This window comes from Ahaetulla prasina, chromosome 5, assembly GCF_028640845.1.
Source record: "Ahaetulla prasina isolate Xishuangbanna chromosome 5, ASM2864084v1, whole genome shotgun sequence".
NCBI classification, from domain to species: domain Eukaryota; kingdom Metazoa; phylum Chordata; class Lepidosauria; order Squamata; family Colubridae; genus Ahaetulla; species Ahaetulla prasina.
The window spans coordinates 43,428,695-43,445,701 of NC_080543.1; the positions used below are offsets into that span (position 1 = coordinate 43,428,695).

General features: G+C 35.5%; 1 long non-coding RNA gene across 3 annotated transcripts; it reads left to right on the plus strand.

The window, feature by feature from the left end:
- The first annotated feature begins 108 nt into the window (after window positions 1–108).
- Window positions 109–16,925, plus strand: LOC131199165 (uncharacterized). 3 transcript variants are annotated; one of them, XR_009155282.1, is made up of 5 exons: window positions 1,164–4,730; window positions 5,015–5,140; window positions 7,044–7,194; window positions 9,107–9,252; window positions 16,847–16,925. It is a non-coding gene; the product is annotated as an uncharacterized LOC131199165 (long non-coding RNA). The 3 variants fall into 3 exon arrangements; XR_009155280.1 differs by having other exon boundaries at window positions 1,164–5,140; XR_009155281.1 differs by lacking the exons at window positions 1,164–4,730; window positions 5,015–5,140; window positions 7,044–7,194 and adding an exon at window positions 109–357.
- The last annotated feature ends 82 nt before the right edge of the window (window positions 16,926–17,007 follow it).

Sequence of the window (17,007 nt, forward strand, 5' to 3'; positions counted from 1 at the left end):
GTGAGTAAGAAGGGGACGTTCCATTGATTGGGTACGGCGGGGGAGTGACGAGAGGCGGTTTCATTCGATGAGGGGGGGGGAGGTAGAGGGGAGATGGGCGGTACCATGTGGAAGAGGAGGAGGGAGACTGACTGGCGGACAATGGAGCCTGTGTGTGTTTATGGGAAGGGAGCGAATTCACCCTCGCCGGGGAGAGTCACAGCGCCGCCCCCTCCTGCCCGGGGGTGAGGGGTGCCCCCTGGCCGGGCCAGGCCAGGCCACCTCCGCCCTTGTTCAGGAGAGCAGTGAGTGTGAGAAGGAGAAGCAGAGGAGGCTCTGCATGGTGCCAGCTCCCCTGGAAACTGTGGGCCATGGGAGGTGAGAAGGGAGGGGGCAACGCGGTAATAACGGGTGGGTGGGTGAGTGGCTGGGGGTGGGGGGAGGCACGGAATAACTGCGGGCCTGTTCGGGGGAAAGTTTCGGAGTTCGGGGGGCTGGTCAAAAAACCCGGGGCGGGCTGGCGAGCTAGCGCGGAAAGCGCGTGGGGGATGGAAGAAAGAAGACTCCATAAGGCGGGAGGGTCGATCTTAGGTAAAGCGAGGCTGGGGGGCAATTCCGATTACTCTCCCAGAGCCTTGTTGTGGGGGGGGGAGGAGGAGAGGAAGGAAGGAAGGAAGGAAAACAGGCTTTGGAGGAGGCCGAAGGGAGAAGGCGTGACCACTGGCTGTGAGGGAAGAACAAACGGGCGGGTGTGGGGGGGAGTGAACGTTAATCCTGGGAAAGGGGGGGTTGTCTGTGTTTTGAGTTTGTGTGTGTTTAGGAGACTGGCAGGGGATCTGGGTAGTTAAAAGACGGGAAGGTATCGGTGATGGGGCTACAAAAGGGAGGAGGCGATTATTGGCGGAAAAGTGCAAGAAACTAAGCCTACCTGAAGTGTGCCTGGGACCGGGATCCTCTCTGCATTCCGGTCTCCTCTTCCCTTCTTAACCATCACTGGACGGGGGTGATTTGTGGTTGTGGAATAAAGGAATGGAGACCATCTAATGGATGGTTTGGAAGTGAGGAGCTCCATAATTCTGGGGTGGAGAGGAATGTCTGTTTTAATCTACTGTCAACTGCAAACCAGTTGGAAGAATTACCGATATAGGAGTGTATGAATATGTTTTGAGTTTTATGGGTAAGGATAAAAATGTTGAATTATTTGATGCCACTCTATTGATTTCTTAGGAAAACAAATTCTGTGTTTGTTTCCCCCCTCCCAATGCAGGTCATAGTATTGGCATAAGAGGAGGCATATACCGGTATATGGTGAATAGTCACTATAGTGCTAAAGAGAGTAATGTATTTTATCATCATTATATTTATAACTATCTTTTCATTCAAGGGCTCAAAAAACTAACCATGTGAGGTAGTTGGCCTAAGAGAAACATCCATCAAAAGTCATTTGGTTAGACTGGTTGAAAGTAGACTAGAACCTGGGTCTCCCCTAGAACATTGGCAGATTGCATTCATTATTCAACGTTTGTGGTTAATATCTATTATATCTATGGCATAAATCTTTGGATATATAGATATATTGTAGATTTGGATAATGTTTAATTCTACAATTAATGCACTAGTACTACATCACAATTGTTTTTAAGGTAATATGTTCATTCCTGCATTAACAAGTTTTGTGAAAGAAACTAAAATTGCTTCTAAGTTTTGGCCTGTAAGCAGTCACTTTTTTATAGAGTAACTAGTTTTAATGCTTCATTATGTAGAAGAGATTTCATATAAAATAATGTAGGTTTTTTTACTTGGCTATTCTGAATACAATATGCTCTACATGGATGGTATAAAATGGAAGGATAAAATACACAATTTTGATTTTTTTTGAAGTGTTGGATACTTCAGATTAATCAAACTTTACATAGATTGGCAGGCCCTTTTCTGTTCCACTGACAAATATGGGATTAAAAGACAGAGCAACATGTCTAACATTCATTAGATGTTTTAAGATTGTAATTTAGTTACAAAATAGAGAACATGTAATGTAGCAATAGTTTAGAAAGTGTATTGGGTGAATTGGTAGATAGCTGGGACATATCACATTGTCCCATTTGTTTTCAGTTTTAATTTATATAATTCTTTAAGTGTCTACTGTTTACAATTTTTACTGCAATTTTGAGAGGAAACTCAATATCTTCCATTAAGGAGAATTTCAGGGTGGTAATCAAATGATACAAAGAATGGTCTTACATGTCATTCTGAATATTGTTGTCTATGCTTAAAATCTTAATACAAAGCAAATTTGTGTATTAAAAGGCAATATTTTATAATTAGAATCTTCCATTTACTATGCAGTTATATAAACGTAAGATCATTTAAAAATGAATTGTGTTCATACCTATCAGATAAATTTAATAGAGTTGGAATATAGCATGCCATCCACAAGGTTACACATATTCTGTATTTCTGTTTAGGTTAACTAGTATGATGGAAAATCCATTGCTGGGCTGTCTGTGCCATGTATCAAAAAGTTTGCATTTAATTATCTGTGTTAGTTAAATGTGATCAGTGTAATTTGTCATGTAACTTAGGTGTAAAGTCAAAGTCAGCTATGTTACATTTTTTCTGCACTGATACAGACAGAATAAGACCACAGATCCAGAAAGCTATTTGAATGAGCTTTTATGACCTAAAAACAATAGGTACTGATAAGAGGAGATTGGGTGGTGGGTGGGGGAGAAAAACAGATAGTGATTCTTTTTTTTCTTAGCTGAAGACCAGTATATCTATATTAAAATATGGGAATGTTGATTAAACATATAAGTCCGTATGATCAGCATGAATTTCTCTAGGTATCTTGGGACTTTATTTCACACAATTCCCTATCATGCAATCTACTAAGCACACAGGTTTTTGTTTGTTTGTTTTTTACATTCTATGCTTATGAAAACTGGAGTCACTGTAGAGATATTTTGTCTAAGAAAGCTGCTTAGTTGGCTAAAGAGCCTCTGATAAACTGTGGAAGTAGACCTGACAAGGACTACTCAAGTCCTTTCTCCTGGCTGTGGTAGTTTATGGGGAAGCAAAAATTATGAGTGGAGATTTTACAAACTCGTCTATTTTTATGTAATTTGCTGATACATGGATCAGGCATTAGGATGGTCCCAGGCCATGTTTTGGTCACTTTAATAAAGTTTATGACATATTATAGTGCGGGAATATACAATTTATATCACTGCAACATCTTCAGTAGTTGTACATATTGAAACTAGAAAATAATTAGATTTGTAGAGAAATTTGGCATAAATATATTAATATACTTTTAGTTCAACTTCATAATTCGTTTTTGACTTCTTGTGGACATTTTCCTAATATAACATCAAAAAACCAACTGTGGATTTTGACATCATGTTTCAAACTGAGTGCAACATTAAAGTGCCTTGTTCTCCTTGGAGCTGAGAAAGGAAGCATTTCTAGAAACTGCAGTGCAAGAACAATTCATTGTTACCTCTTCTCTCTCTTGAACGAGGGACATGCTTTGTGTCTGCAATATTTATTAATTTAGAAAATTCATATCTTACTTTTCAGCTGGAGAAGCTTGCCATTTGACTTAAGAGATAGATTACAAATTTATGCAATAATATTACAATATAAAAATTGTAGTTATTAGCAAACAGCTACACTAAGCCATGTGTAAATTTATGGAATGGGGGAAAGCGACAGATGATATACAGCTATTGTAGTAATTAACTTGAAAATTAAGTGAGGAAATCAGCTGAGGTCTAAAGGACTAGAATTCTAAAATGTTGAAATTGCAACTAAAAAGAACCTTCCTGGTATTTAAGATACATAATCCTCTGCAGATCAGGGATGTGGTATGCAACTACTGTCAATTATTATTGAAAATTTTATCCAAACAGATTAAAGGATGATGATTGCCAAACAGATTTATGAAGAATCATTGAGATATTTATAGGTAATTATAACACCTTATGCCTAGAAACAAGAGACATCTAGTGAATTTGAGTTAAGGTAAGGACTTCCACTGTTTGCAAGGTTAGTTTTTGAACATGTAGGATCACAATAAAGTGGAGTTGAAGAAAACAAATGTGACTGTAGTCAAAGCATTTATGAGGCATATAGAAAATTGCAAGTGGGTCCAGAATGCAATAATACACAGTAATGGTTCACCCATTTAAACCTTTATTGTGCAAACTGCACTGGCTCCAGATTTCTTCCAGCTGCAATTCAAAGTGCTGGTTATCACATTTAAAGCATTAAGAGAACACATCCATTCCACTAGACCAGATAGGGTGGGCATGCTCCAGATCCGCTCCCTGGAATCTTGCGTTCTGCTGTAGTGGGGTTTTAGAATCATGCCATTTCTGTGACTTCCCCTAACTTGTATAACAACCTCCTACTGGTGATTTGACAGATGTCCACTCTTAGCCTTTTGGAAGACTGTTAAGACCCAAGATCCAGCTTTTTACTGAGATATTGGGATTGTATAGGCTTAGGGTTGTGTGCAGTCCAAAGGGAACAATTACTGCAAATGGAATTTTGTTTATTGTTTCATTGCTTTTATTGTTTTTAACTTGGTTTTATTTATTGGTTTTACTGTTATTGTGAGCTGCCCAGAGTTGTTTAATATGGATGGGCTACATAAGTCTGAGAAACAAACAAACAAAACAATGGAGATACTTATTTTGTCCCTTTTCAGCTCTTCAGAAGAATGTGGTATTTACCTTACTTACCTCAAGGTATGGGAGATTGGAATTTTACAACACAATGTTAATTTCTGAAAAGTACTCTACTGAAAAGAGTTTATTTAAATTTGCAAATCACTGTTATCCTTATCTCTTATCTTAAAAAATGGAAGTAAATCCAATTAATAGCAACTGCTGGACTCAACCATTTGCAAGAATTTTATTCTAAATATTCAGCAGACCAATTGTTTTAAGCTTAAAAGCCATATGGAATATTGACAACATTTGTGTTAAGAGACTATCATCAGTAAGAGAAGGTTTTATACATTCATTTGCAGGATATTTGAGAGAAAACATGGATTTTGGCTGTACTTCCCTTTTCTTCAAAGGAAGAGGATGTTGGATAATTTGGATGAGAAAAATAAAGCTGATTTATTTGGTTTTGTAAAAGAGAAAATTGATTTGTGAGTCATAATTACAATTACTTTGAGGGGGAGGAGATGGGTAGACTGCATACGAAGGAAGAAAGATTAGGCTGTATCTTCTTCTGCCACCCCAATTCACAAAAAATAATGATTTCCAATTTCCTATTCTTACATATTTATTAATGGTAATATCGTTTCAATATAATGTCTGTAGGAACTGGATGAATTAGTTATGATGGCTTATATTGCCAATATGACTCAATGAAGCAACAGTTTGTGAATTGCTGAGTACCTATAATTGAGAGAAGATGGAATTCATGAAGAAGCAGAATTACTTGATACCACTTTTTTTCACCCTGTGACTTATTTGAGAAATTTTGCATTAGATTCACACAATATCCTGAGAAAATAGGATTTGTTTTTTTGTCACCTATTTGGGTGAACCTAGCTATGAGCAACAGCTTAAGACCACTGAACATAGGCAAATACAGGTGTGTTTTTTTAGCTAACCACAAATTTGCATATTGTGTGATTACAGCTTGCATAAGTAAAGTTTTCTTCCAAGGACAGGTTAAAGATAACCTCTTGTTGGGCTGGTCTTGATTATATCAGCCCTAGCCAGCATGGCTAGTGACAAGAAATTGTAGGCTTTGTAGGAGAAAACATTTATATATCATTAGATTGCCTATTGCTGGATTAGGGATTCTATTAATAAATTACCTCCTGACTGTTTTATTGATTGCTCAGCTAAATATACAAAGGGTTCCGTGTCCAACACAATTGTACTCTGAACTGGTTTTATATTATTATTAAAATCCCAGTGTATTTTATTCTAAATATTTTGGCCTACCGTTCGTATTTGTTATAATCTTGTATTCCTTGTCATCTGAAGATCTATAGAGCTTCAACTACTAAATTTGAAACCAGAGGTAGTGACTAGTTAGAGGAGAGCTTTATTTGCAGGTTCCAATTAATGGAGTAGTTTTCCTGAAAAACTTAATTGATACAAGTTTTTAATGTTATTATAATGGGCTAGGCTTTAAGAATTAATGTTGTCAACACCCGCCACCCCCATGCAGCAAGCATGCTGCTATTTTTTCTTGCAAAAAATACCAGTGGAGGTCCTGTACAAGTTTGTTACTCAGAAAGATAACCTGGAACCATAATAAATCACACATCTTTCTTTTTTGAAAAACTGACCAGATCTAGAATCTGCTTAGAATCAGCAATTTGGTTGTATCCTGAGCTTTCAGATCTATTTTCTGAGCAAGAGGTCATATTCTTATGTGGTATATTTCATTGAATGAGAAGAAAGTTCACAAGTTATTTTGCCCACTATTTCCAGTTAAAGTGAAAACAGACGCTATTAATACTATGGGCTTTCACTTTAGCTTTCAGATTTTTATATTTACTTACGTTATTGCTTTGGTTACTTCCTAGAAAAAAACCCAAACATGTGACATGATTTTTATTGGATATATTTACTCATTAGATAAGAAGCAATTCTGATCTTCTAGAGAGTTGGCACAAGTCAGATAATTAAAAACCTGATGGGAAAAAAAAGTCCAGAATAAATCTGAGTTGCCTCCTTCAACAATTGGTAACCACCTATTTGATTCTATATAGAGGTCTGGTCACAGGATGATCCTAGCAGATTTAAAGGAGGCAGTGCAAGACAGTGGGGCATGGAAAGTGCTTATCCATAGAGTGGCCAAGGACTGAATGGCTGACAACCATGATGAGCGGTGTGAAATGATAGAAAGTCGTCTGATCAAATATGGTTTATATATGAATAACAGCAGTGGCAATAGCAATGAAAATCTAAGTTCTTTGCTAAAACTACATTTGTGCAGCAAGTAAAATCTGTCCAAATCCTTCAACTTACACTTTGCACAAAATCACCTACCCTAGATCATGGCCAACCTTGTTACCATGTTTGTAGGAATTATCCTGATATTTCCTTGGCCTTCTGAATTTGGACTTTGTGGATGAATCTTCCTTAATATTTCCTGAAACTGCTGACAAAATATTTGGAGAAATCTGAAACATTGCTGAAAAAAATAGATTATTTGATGGGCAACTTACAACCCAGGGTAAATTGTGTGCAGTATTTATTTGTTCATTTGTTTGAATTTATTAGCTTTGTATCCAGTGTGGATATTCTTTCTTTGTTATTGGCCATTTTTTTCCTGAATTCATATGACCACATGTGCTCAAGAAACCCCATTCAGTAAACAAGATGGCAGTAGGCTGCAGCTGTGTGCAAATGTGTGTCTGACATCCTATCGCTAACACCTAAATTTAAAAAAAAATCTAAATCTATGGGTGCTGGTAGCAGGGGGGAGAATCTCTGCTTATTGAAGGAATAGGTGACAGAGTGAATGATTTCCAAACTAGATCCAAAGCACCTTGCTCTTTTTTAAAAGGAATCTGAATATTACACACTACTACTAAAGATGGCTTCTGGATTTTTATGTAGAAGTTGTAGCCTCTAGTAATGTTCATAAGCATCCATAGTTTTGTAGTTATTTTACTTATTCCCGCATAGGAAGTTTCTGATTAAATTATTAGAATGTTTGTCCAATTATTAATGGAAATTATTTATTTATTATATTTATAAACTGCCTGACTCCAGAATGATTCTGGGTGGCTTACCCTTAAAGTAGGAGAACAGAGAAGCTAAGGAACAGATAAACTACAGAATAACCCAGGGCTGTACAAAATTTTATCTCAAATCCTAGGAGAACAGTCAGATTTTAAAGACCTGTTGAACACCGTTAAGTAAAGAGCTAAATCATTTTAGTAATGATTTAATTTAATTTAAAAGTTAAAGAGGCATCATTTCAGGTGGCAGGTGATCACAACAATGAAAGGAGGCTTCCTGGGCATGATAGATGGTATTGTTGGATCCTGGTGACAAAAATGCACCAATTTTCTCTGATCTTGCCAGACTACATAAGATGGATGGTCCATCAAATAGTCTGGCTGTATGCCATTAAAATTGCTCCAAATAGTTCATCAATTTTACTATGATTTAAACATGTTAATATTTATTCATTTAGTAAGCATTTACTGTAAATCCTAAGTGTTTGGTGTCTTAAATACTTTCTTCACTTTGAAATATGTCAGCAAGATTGTATTTCATGCTTAATCCTTGCTAGATTAAAGATTAGTATTAATCTTTGATTTGCAAAAATTCTGGCATCAGTTGCATTGGTTGCCCACTTTTCTTGTGAAATATTATTGTTAGACTGACCTTAGAAGAAACATACTTAAAAAGAAATACTGAAGTTACTTTTGTTTAAGAAGTAGGGCATGTATGGTATGTCTTGGATTAGAGAAGATACCTTGAAAGCTCTAGTGTACTGTGCCTTTGAAGGGAAATACAAATAATATGTATGATTAGACAAAATGTTATCAGCCTCAGCTAATTAATGTTATGCTGTTTATGTACAACTACCCTACAAAAAGTTCAAGGACAAATATCTGAATATGTTTTCACTGCCTTTTTTTCTTGTGTTAAGAAAGATTAGCCTGGGAAATGTTATCATCTGTTGAACTCAGGGTTGAGTAAGGAGTTAAGCCGCTATCTGCCTATTTTACTATCACTCTAACCAAACTTTCATTGTCTTTCAGAAGGGAACATTGTTATTCTACAAAACATGTTAAATTTTTAGAATACTTTATATATCTCTGAAGTCAGTGCCATTCTGAACTTCAATTGTTCAGAAATTACTAGCTTCAAAGTATTTCTCTTAAAAATAGGTTTAGAAATATACATATTGTTTTGTAAGGCAGCTGAGATATTTGTTACTAGAAATTAAAAATGCTTGCTGGTTTTAACTATTCAAATTTGCTATGAAGAAAAAATCCATTTCTTTTCGTACATGTGAAAAACTAATCTTACTTTTCTTAACCTGTTCAAATTGACCTTAAAACTTTTCTAAACATAAAACAACAAGCAAAATATGTTGCTTCAGAAGACTTTGTATCCATTGTTCCTAGACTTATAAACAACCAACAAACCAAACAAAAGCCCCTACATTGGTGCATCTTTTTCCTCATAGACTACTGAATTCTGGAATTTGTCAGATGAACTATCCAAAGAAATCCAGAACTGATGCTGTCACTTGTCTAATACTCTGATCATGGTAAGAGCACTTTTTTTTGTTTTTCAATATATACTGTTCATTAGCATGTTTAACATTATGAGTAGTATGTCAGTATTATCTATTAGATTAATAATTCATTTTTCATTAGTTGCTCAAGCAGGTATACATAGTTTTTCCCCACCCTGTTTTTCCATTTAGCAATAACCCCGTGAGATACCTTGAGTTGACAGAGAATAACTGGCTCAAAGTCACTGAATGATTTTTAACTAGTGCTCCCTATTCCTAGTCTAATACCTTAGCCGCTATAGCTTGTAAATCCCTAGATAGTATCAAAGATAGTTGAACTATGCATTTTGTTCGTCTTTTTGTTAGTAGAATTATATTATGTTCACTGGTGGAGAGCATGTATCAGGAATACACTGTAAAACAAGAAAAACTTAAAAACACATTTTAAGTCTTCTGGCTGGAAAAGGTGTTCTAAGAATATGAAAAAAAATGTAACACCATATCAATATAACTAGTTATCTCTGCTATAGAAGAGTATGTGTTTGTGTGTGTGATAAGAATTTTTATATTGTGATTTAGATAAAAGTACACAACAATGCTTCCAGTACTTTTTATTTTAATACCAAATCTTATTTATATCTAAGAATACTCAAGAGTGTATCAAATGTTTCAAATTTAAAATATTTCTGGTTTCAAGCAGGTTATTCTAATTGTATTGGAAGTGTTTTAACACTGTTTTGAATTTGAAACAGATGTTTAGAGTTTGAAAGAGGATTGTTTTTAGCTCCAGATACTTCTGAAATGTTTGGAACAGCACAGAACATTTCAGAACCAGACAGAATGGAGCATTTGAAACATTGAAGAGAGGTATTTTAATTCAAATATTTCAAATTCAAGATGTTTTGTGCTCCATCGACTCAAAATACGTTCACATCTTTCAGTAACTCATTCTAAGTATTATCTATTTCAGTTGAACCATTTCTAATGGTGAACATTTAATAACTTCTAAAATAAAGTTTAATCTACTACCAGAATCATGAACTAAGGTACTCTTCAAATATTTAAAAGACTAAAATGGCTTCTGATCAAGTTAGGATTAATTCATAGACTAAGGAATCTATTGGTTCCAGATCAGATATACTGATTTGCATATAAAGCATGCTACAGTAAGTGATGTTGCATTCAACTATTATTCATGCATCATGTAGTGAGTATTACTAGAAATTGTTGCACTAGTCCTCAAAGCTGACTTCTCAGCTACCAGATTAAGTTTCCCAGTGTACATATGGATATTGTCAGAGTCTTTCCAGAATTCATGACTGGAAAAGTATATAAAATGTTATGTCATTTACATATTTCTGAATACACCATCCATATTACTAGATCTCTTCTTCATTGTACAAACTTTGTAGAATATTTAGGATTAGCTTAATTATAATTTGGTAATGATAAAAGAAGGACAAGAACATTCCTAAATTAAGGCCAGAAAAATATGATTGTGGACTGAAAGGCAGCTACTCTCTCGAAATAAATTAATTAAGAGTCTTGAAATGGTCATTTCCCTCCCTATCTCTTGTCTTATTTTCTGTTTCTAAATAGAGCAGGCTTATAAACTGAAAACATGTATCTTCAAATACAGTCTTATCCATAGGTATCTGCAAATGCAGATTAGATGGCAGTGGCAAAAGTTAATAAAAGTGCAAATGGCTCAATCTAGTACTTGCAAAAATACTGCCTGATAGACAAAGTTCTGTTTTTTTTATTAAAGTAATTGATTAAACCTCCAATGACTTGATAATACTTCATAACTAAAAATTTCAAAAGTAGTCAAAGTTAGTATTTTCTTTAGCAAATATTTTGCTTGTTAGTATCTCCCACAAGATTAGTTGTATGTGGTTTCATCTTTTATTAATTTAATCTTTGGTATTGATATCATATTATTAATTCACAGTTTGGCCCTCTAACAGTTTACCCTGAAAGTTACCTTTCTGAAAAACATGAAGCCTAAAGTGGCCAGGAAAAATTAGATTTTTTAAAAAAAGTCTGAATATTGAATCTCCAGTTGGAGATAGGAAATAGCAATACTGACTGTCAAATAACACTTGTTCAAATATAGCTTGGGCAAATTTCATTTTCCTTTTCCAATTTCTGTAAATTGTATAAATGACATACAAAACAAAACTGATGCATATGTTGCATCTACACATATTACTGTCGGAAAATTAATTTGCTTCCAATTCCTTTGTCTTATTCTTTGTTGTCAGCCATGCTGATTAAGTGTATCAAATTCCCACAAACAACAACAAGAACTATGTTAGTAAATTCAAACGTAAGCTGGGAATTGGTAATATTGGTACATCGGTCAGGTTTCACCTATAGTTTCACAAATAATTGTTACATAAACCATTTCCCTATTATGAATCCTTCATCTTTGGTACTAAATTAGCCATGGTATGGGAAGCTCTTGAATGCATCTCCAGCATTATTACATTATGGTAACATTAGTAGAACTAACTGAAATTACAATAAAGAACTTTTCATGTACATTTCCAAACTTTGGAATAAGACCGTATTTGGAATTATAGTAAATTTCTTATCCAGCATTTATATATCTTTACATCTTAATTATTTTAATTTTAATTTTTTTATCTTCAAAGAGATCTTCAACAGTCATCAAGTCATTTTTAATGACTATGATTATTTTTTTTGTTTCTGTTCTTTTATTTTATTATACCTTTAGTGTTTGCTGCAGTATCTTATATTATAACTTATTTAGTTTATTTAACATTTTATGCTATTGGTGATTTTACTAGTGATTAAGGATAATAAATGAACCTAATTTTGTTTCCTGAAGGTGATTTACTCTGATCTTTAGAATTCTTCCAGTTATTGGTCTAAATTTGTCTTTCTAGCCTCTTGTCTCCCCCTTTTTAAAAATTGGGACATTTATTGTCTTCAAGTATTCTTTATTTCACTCAGGAAGCTGATGTTATGATACTTTTATTTTATTTTGAACAAAATAAATATTTTGTAAATGTTTTTTCTCATAATATCCATTGCTAGTGAGCCTTAGTCTTTCTGATAAAATTGCTACAGTTTTAGGTTACATCTTTGTATTGATTACTCTGGAGTTGGTTTGGAGGCGAATGGTGCCAAAGTTCATTCAAATAAATATTCTGATTTAAAGGGAGACTGTTGATTCAAAATGTATGGCAACTTTTATATACCACCTACTGTATTGGCAAGTCCTTAATGCAATTCCCTATTTCTCAAGATCCCGTTACAGATATTAGAACTTTCTGCTATATGTACAGAAGTATTTTTTGACTCTGAAACCCTTCATAATCCTATTTGTCTCCATTTCTACTTCCTACTGTCTTTTGTTTTTCAGATTGTGTTTTTCTTCTATTTTACATTTTTACGTCATCAAATTGCTTATAGTTGTGCTTTTAGTTTCTGTCTTTCTAAAATCTCTTGCCCATCTTCAGTTCCATTTTCCATTATCTTCTCCATGGAAAATTATTTACCACCACTCTATTAGAGTTTGCAGTATTGAAGTCCAAGATCCACTTTCAACTGTGCTATACCCTCTTAAAATCAAAAGAATTCCCGAATTATGTGATGATGATTATTTTTTACAAAAATTGCTGACAGTTTCACTTTTGGGAAGACTCGTGTTTGGTAAAAATAATCTCCCAACAATGTTTAGGTAATTAAAATCTCCAGTTATCTCTATTTCATAGCTCTTTGGAAACTCTGCAGTTTCAAAATGGCTCTTTTTTATTGTGCAGGATCTCTCACTTTGAAATAATTTGAGTAGGTTCTCACATTGTTATTTTAATAAGACACAGTTACTAAGTAACAAATTGTGGTTTATAAACAATCTACTTTGCTTCACTGTTAAAAAAATAAAACCATTGTGACTTAGTGTTCTTTGTTGAAACAGTTATAGGCAGTTCATGAGTTACAGCCATTCGTACAGCGACCATTTGAAGCTATGGTACTGCTGAACGAATGATACTTATGCCTTGTCCCTAAAATGTTAGCCATTGCAGCTCCTTCATGGTTATATGATGAAAAATTGGCCTTTTGGCCACCTGCCTGTATTTAAGATTTCAGGAATGTTTCAACTACTCCCTTCCACCTATTATCCCCACATCTGTATCCTTTTTGCCAATGCATTTTGCCAGCCTTGCTGTCTTGCACATTGCCACCCTAGCTGACCTTTGCTGTCTTCCTGTTCTTACTGCAGATCAAGCATGCCCAGCCTGGCCCTTTGCAAGGTAGTTGCTGACTGCACAAGGCTTTCTCCTCCAAAGTTGGACACTGCAGTTTCCTCACAAGACTAGGGAGAAAAGGCCTTCTATGGCCAGTAGTTGCTTTGTGAAAGGTCAGCAGCAGGAACAAGAATATGGTAAGGGTCATCCGGGGTGGTGGATTGCAGGCCAGCAGGGGCCTTGGAGTGCAGGGTAATGAAGGTTTTGTGCCATATTACTGGGCCAAGCAGAGGTGGCTGGGGATTCCCAGGGTAGCTGAGGCTTTGCACCATTGCAGCTACCTGGGCAGCTGGGCTTCACGCCATGCCATATTTCATTGCTGGGTCAGGCTGGAATGGCTGCTGCTTCACATTACACACCAGTTTCTGGCATATCAAAAATCCCCTAAGCCACAGTGTCGCAAGCAGTCTCAGAGCTGCACAGTTCTGGGACTTCTTGCTACCTCTCAAGGCACTGTGCAAGGCAGCCAAAAGGTGTGTGTGGGGATGTGTGGGATAGGCGTTTGGAGGAATTGAAGGGGGGGAAAGAACCTTACCTTAGAACAGGTATGTACAATTATTTTTCCCAAGGGGTGACCTGGGACTAAGTCTGTATCTTCAAAAAAAATAAAAAAGGTTAAAATAAACAACTTTCAAGTTTGGAATACACAAATGCAATCAATTTATCATTCATACTTATTTGTTTCAGATTTTTTGAAATGTGGTCTTTGCTGATGATCAACTAAAATATCACTGCAATCTAGCTTGCTTTTTTGTGTTTACCTTATCAACTGAATAGAAAATATCTGCAGTGTGCTTTAAATAAGAATGTAGCAATTTTCTCCTTGCTAGCAATATTAATATGCTTCATTAATGGAACGGCTTTCATGGGCAGATCCACTCTGTAGTTTGTGATTGTGAAAAGCCACCAAGACAGAACCTTACAAACCTCAATGTATATTATGTAATCAGCTTAAGTCCAAAATTGATGATCCTTTGGGATTTCTATGGATAAGACATGATCCCATTTTATAAGTAAGCATTCATGTGGATGCAAATATAGAAAGTATTTTGGGATAATTAGCTTGTAAGCCCCGACATTCCCAGTATCCCTCTTTGTGTGGCCAACTGTCAGGTTTTTATACATTTATTATAAGAATTGAAAAGGTTATTTAAACATGCTCAACTTGTATAGCTTCAGCAGAAACATAGTTGGGAATTCCACCTTATAAAAATGTGTGATTGCACAGACCCAGTAATCCATTTAGCTGAACGATCTTATGGAATTCTTTTCAGATTTTCATATGGAAAGGATATCGGATATTGCCACAACATTGAGGGATAGAGGTTATCTGATAAAGGCTAACCTTTATCACATAACCTCCATCCCTCAGTGTTGTGGCAATACCTGTTATCCTTTTCCTATGAAGATCTGAAAAGAGTTCTACAACATCTCTTAACAGATTACATTCAGGCATTTTCTCTGATCCAAAAGTTTTACTTAATACTGTACTCTCATTAAGTAATGAGAAGGCCCAGAGGAACTCTTCTGCCATTCTTAAATTCTTTAATACAAAGTTGCATTATACTCAAATTATTCAAAACCAAGCCGATAGCACAGCTTTTTTATCTAGGTGAGTGCCTTGTCAATTTCTTACCATTAGAACTTGTACAATCCAGATTTCTAAGATCTACAGTCCAGATTTCTAAGATCAACCTGACAAGTCCCAAAGTGTGTTTCTAGCGCTAACCTGCAGTTAGAGATGGGAGTTGTGAAAATGGAGGTAAGAGTGGATGACTATACTCAACTATTTGCTCAGACTGTTTTTCTCCCCACTTGGCCTTGCCGCATTAACTATGAGAGGTTATTTTTAATTTACATGGAAACAGGCAGTGGCATCTAAAAGATCGTCCTTGGGCTTCTTTCCAAGTCTTCTACTCAGGATGGATATAATCATGCCAAAGCACTTATTAAACAGATTGTAGCAGATGCAAAGCACCAATTGGATGTAGTCAGTATCCCAGTCTTTACATATTTATCTCAGAAAGCCTAAACACCTGGAGGTCTTTAATCTGACACAGTGCCGTACCTTCTTCTCACTTTTCCTTGAAGGCCAATACAGTTTTGCACCAACTAAACAGCACTCTCCTTCATCCATCTATTGCTCCTATCTTTTTGGATTTCGCATGTATTTTCTCTGCTTTTTAATTGAAAGTACTCTTATTTCCTTATGTGGTTCTTTGACTATAATAAAGATTTGATATGTATAGAATGTAAGGTAATTGGATAAATTATCTAGGTATTTAGTGTCAAAAGCTAGATGATTTTTATTTTATTTAAAACATTTATAGATGATGGACATTCTGTTTGCCTAGCCCCAAATATTGGGAGTTAAAAGGTATTTGTACTATAACATTAGCTATGTGAGCTTCAGAACTAGATGATCCAGTTACATGATTTCCTAACTAAAGTAGAAAATATTGTATTTGTCAGGTTCCAGGCCCCATATGGCCCTAATATTATTATTTTTAATTTTAGAAAAATATAGCGAGAAGCTGGCATTTTGTAAAGTATATCTAGAGTAATTTTATTTATGTATTTATTTACAAGAATGCTTGCGGGTTCTTCATCAGGTCCACAGGCATTTTTAGAAAATAAAAATTAGTGAGTATTCAGTGCTTTGGGGGGGAAAAACCCAGAACAAGCTGAGGTGATAAAGACATCATAGATAATAAAGAGAATAGGACAGACTGGTCTCACCAATTCGGTTTTTTTTCTTTTCACTTTTTATATGACTCCAACTTTGGCTTTCTAAATCTCAAGGTTATGATCCTATTCTGTATTTCTACTTGGTGTTTGAATCTGGATTGTCTAACATTGTGCTTTCTGTTTGGTTATACGATGATGCTTCTGTGGAGGTACTGTTGCTAAAATAAAGATGGTTTGTATGTACAGTCCTTTTGGCTGCTGCAAGCTATCGTTTTGGAGCGTCAATGGTTTTTTTCCTTCAATGAGAGTGCATTGTTTGGAGTTCATCCCTATTTAATATTCTGAGTTTTAATTTAATTTTGTTAAGTTCCTCAGTCCAAATCCAATTTGGATTTCAGTATGCATGTCGAAAAGATGCTTTATGTTACTGCATTTTTTCTTTTATTCCTCCCTTTTTTAATTGAGTAAGAAGTTTTGCTTTTAGAACACAAGATAACGGTATTCTTTGTTCTTTCTTAACATCTCTACAAGTTTGTTTGGATTTTTTTAATTGCAGGGTGGATAATATGTCAAGTAATGCATCCTGCTGTTGTTTTCAGGGTTATATTGAAATTATTTCTCTTTTTTTTCATTTTACTGTGCATTCTTTTGTCTCATTTCAGAGAATCTTTATATATGTGCAGAGGGATTCTGAACCCTTCTCCTGGTTGATCAGCACAATGTCGTGACACTGGAGTTTTGGTGAGCTTCTTGTAGAACTAAGGAAAGTGATTGAAAGAATGGCAAAAACACCAAGTCCAACTAGTATTCCTAAATATCATGT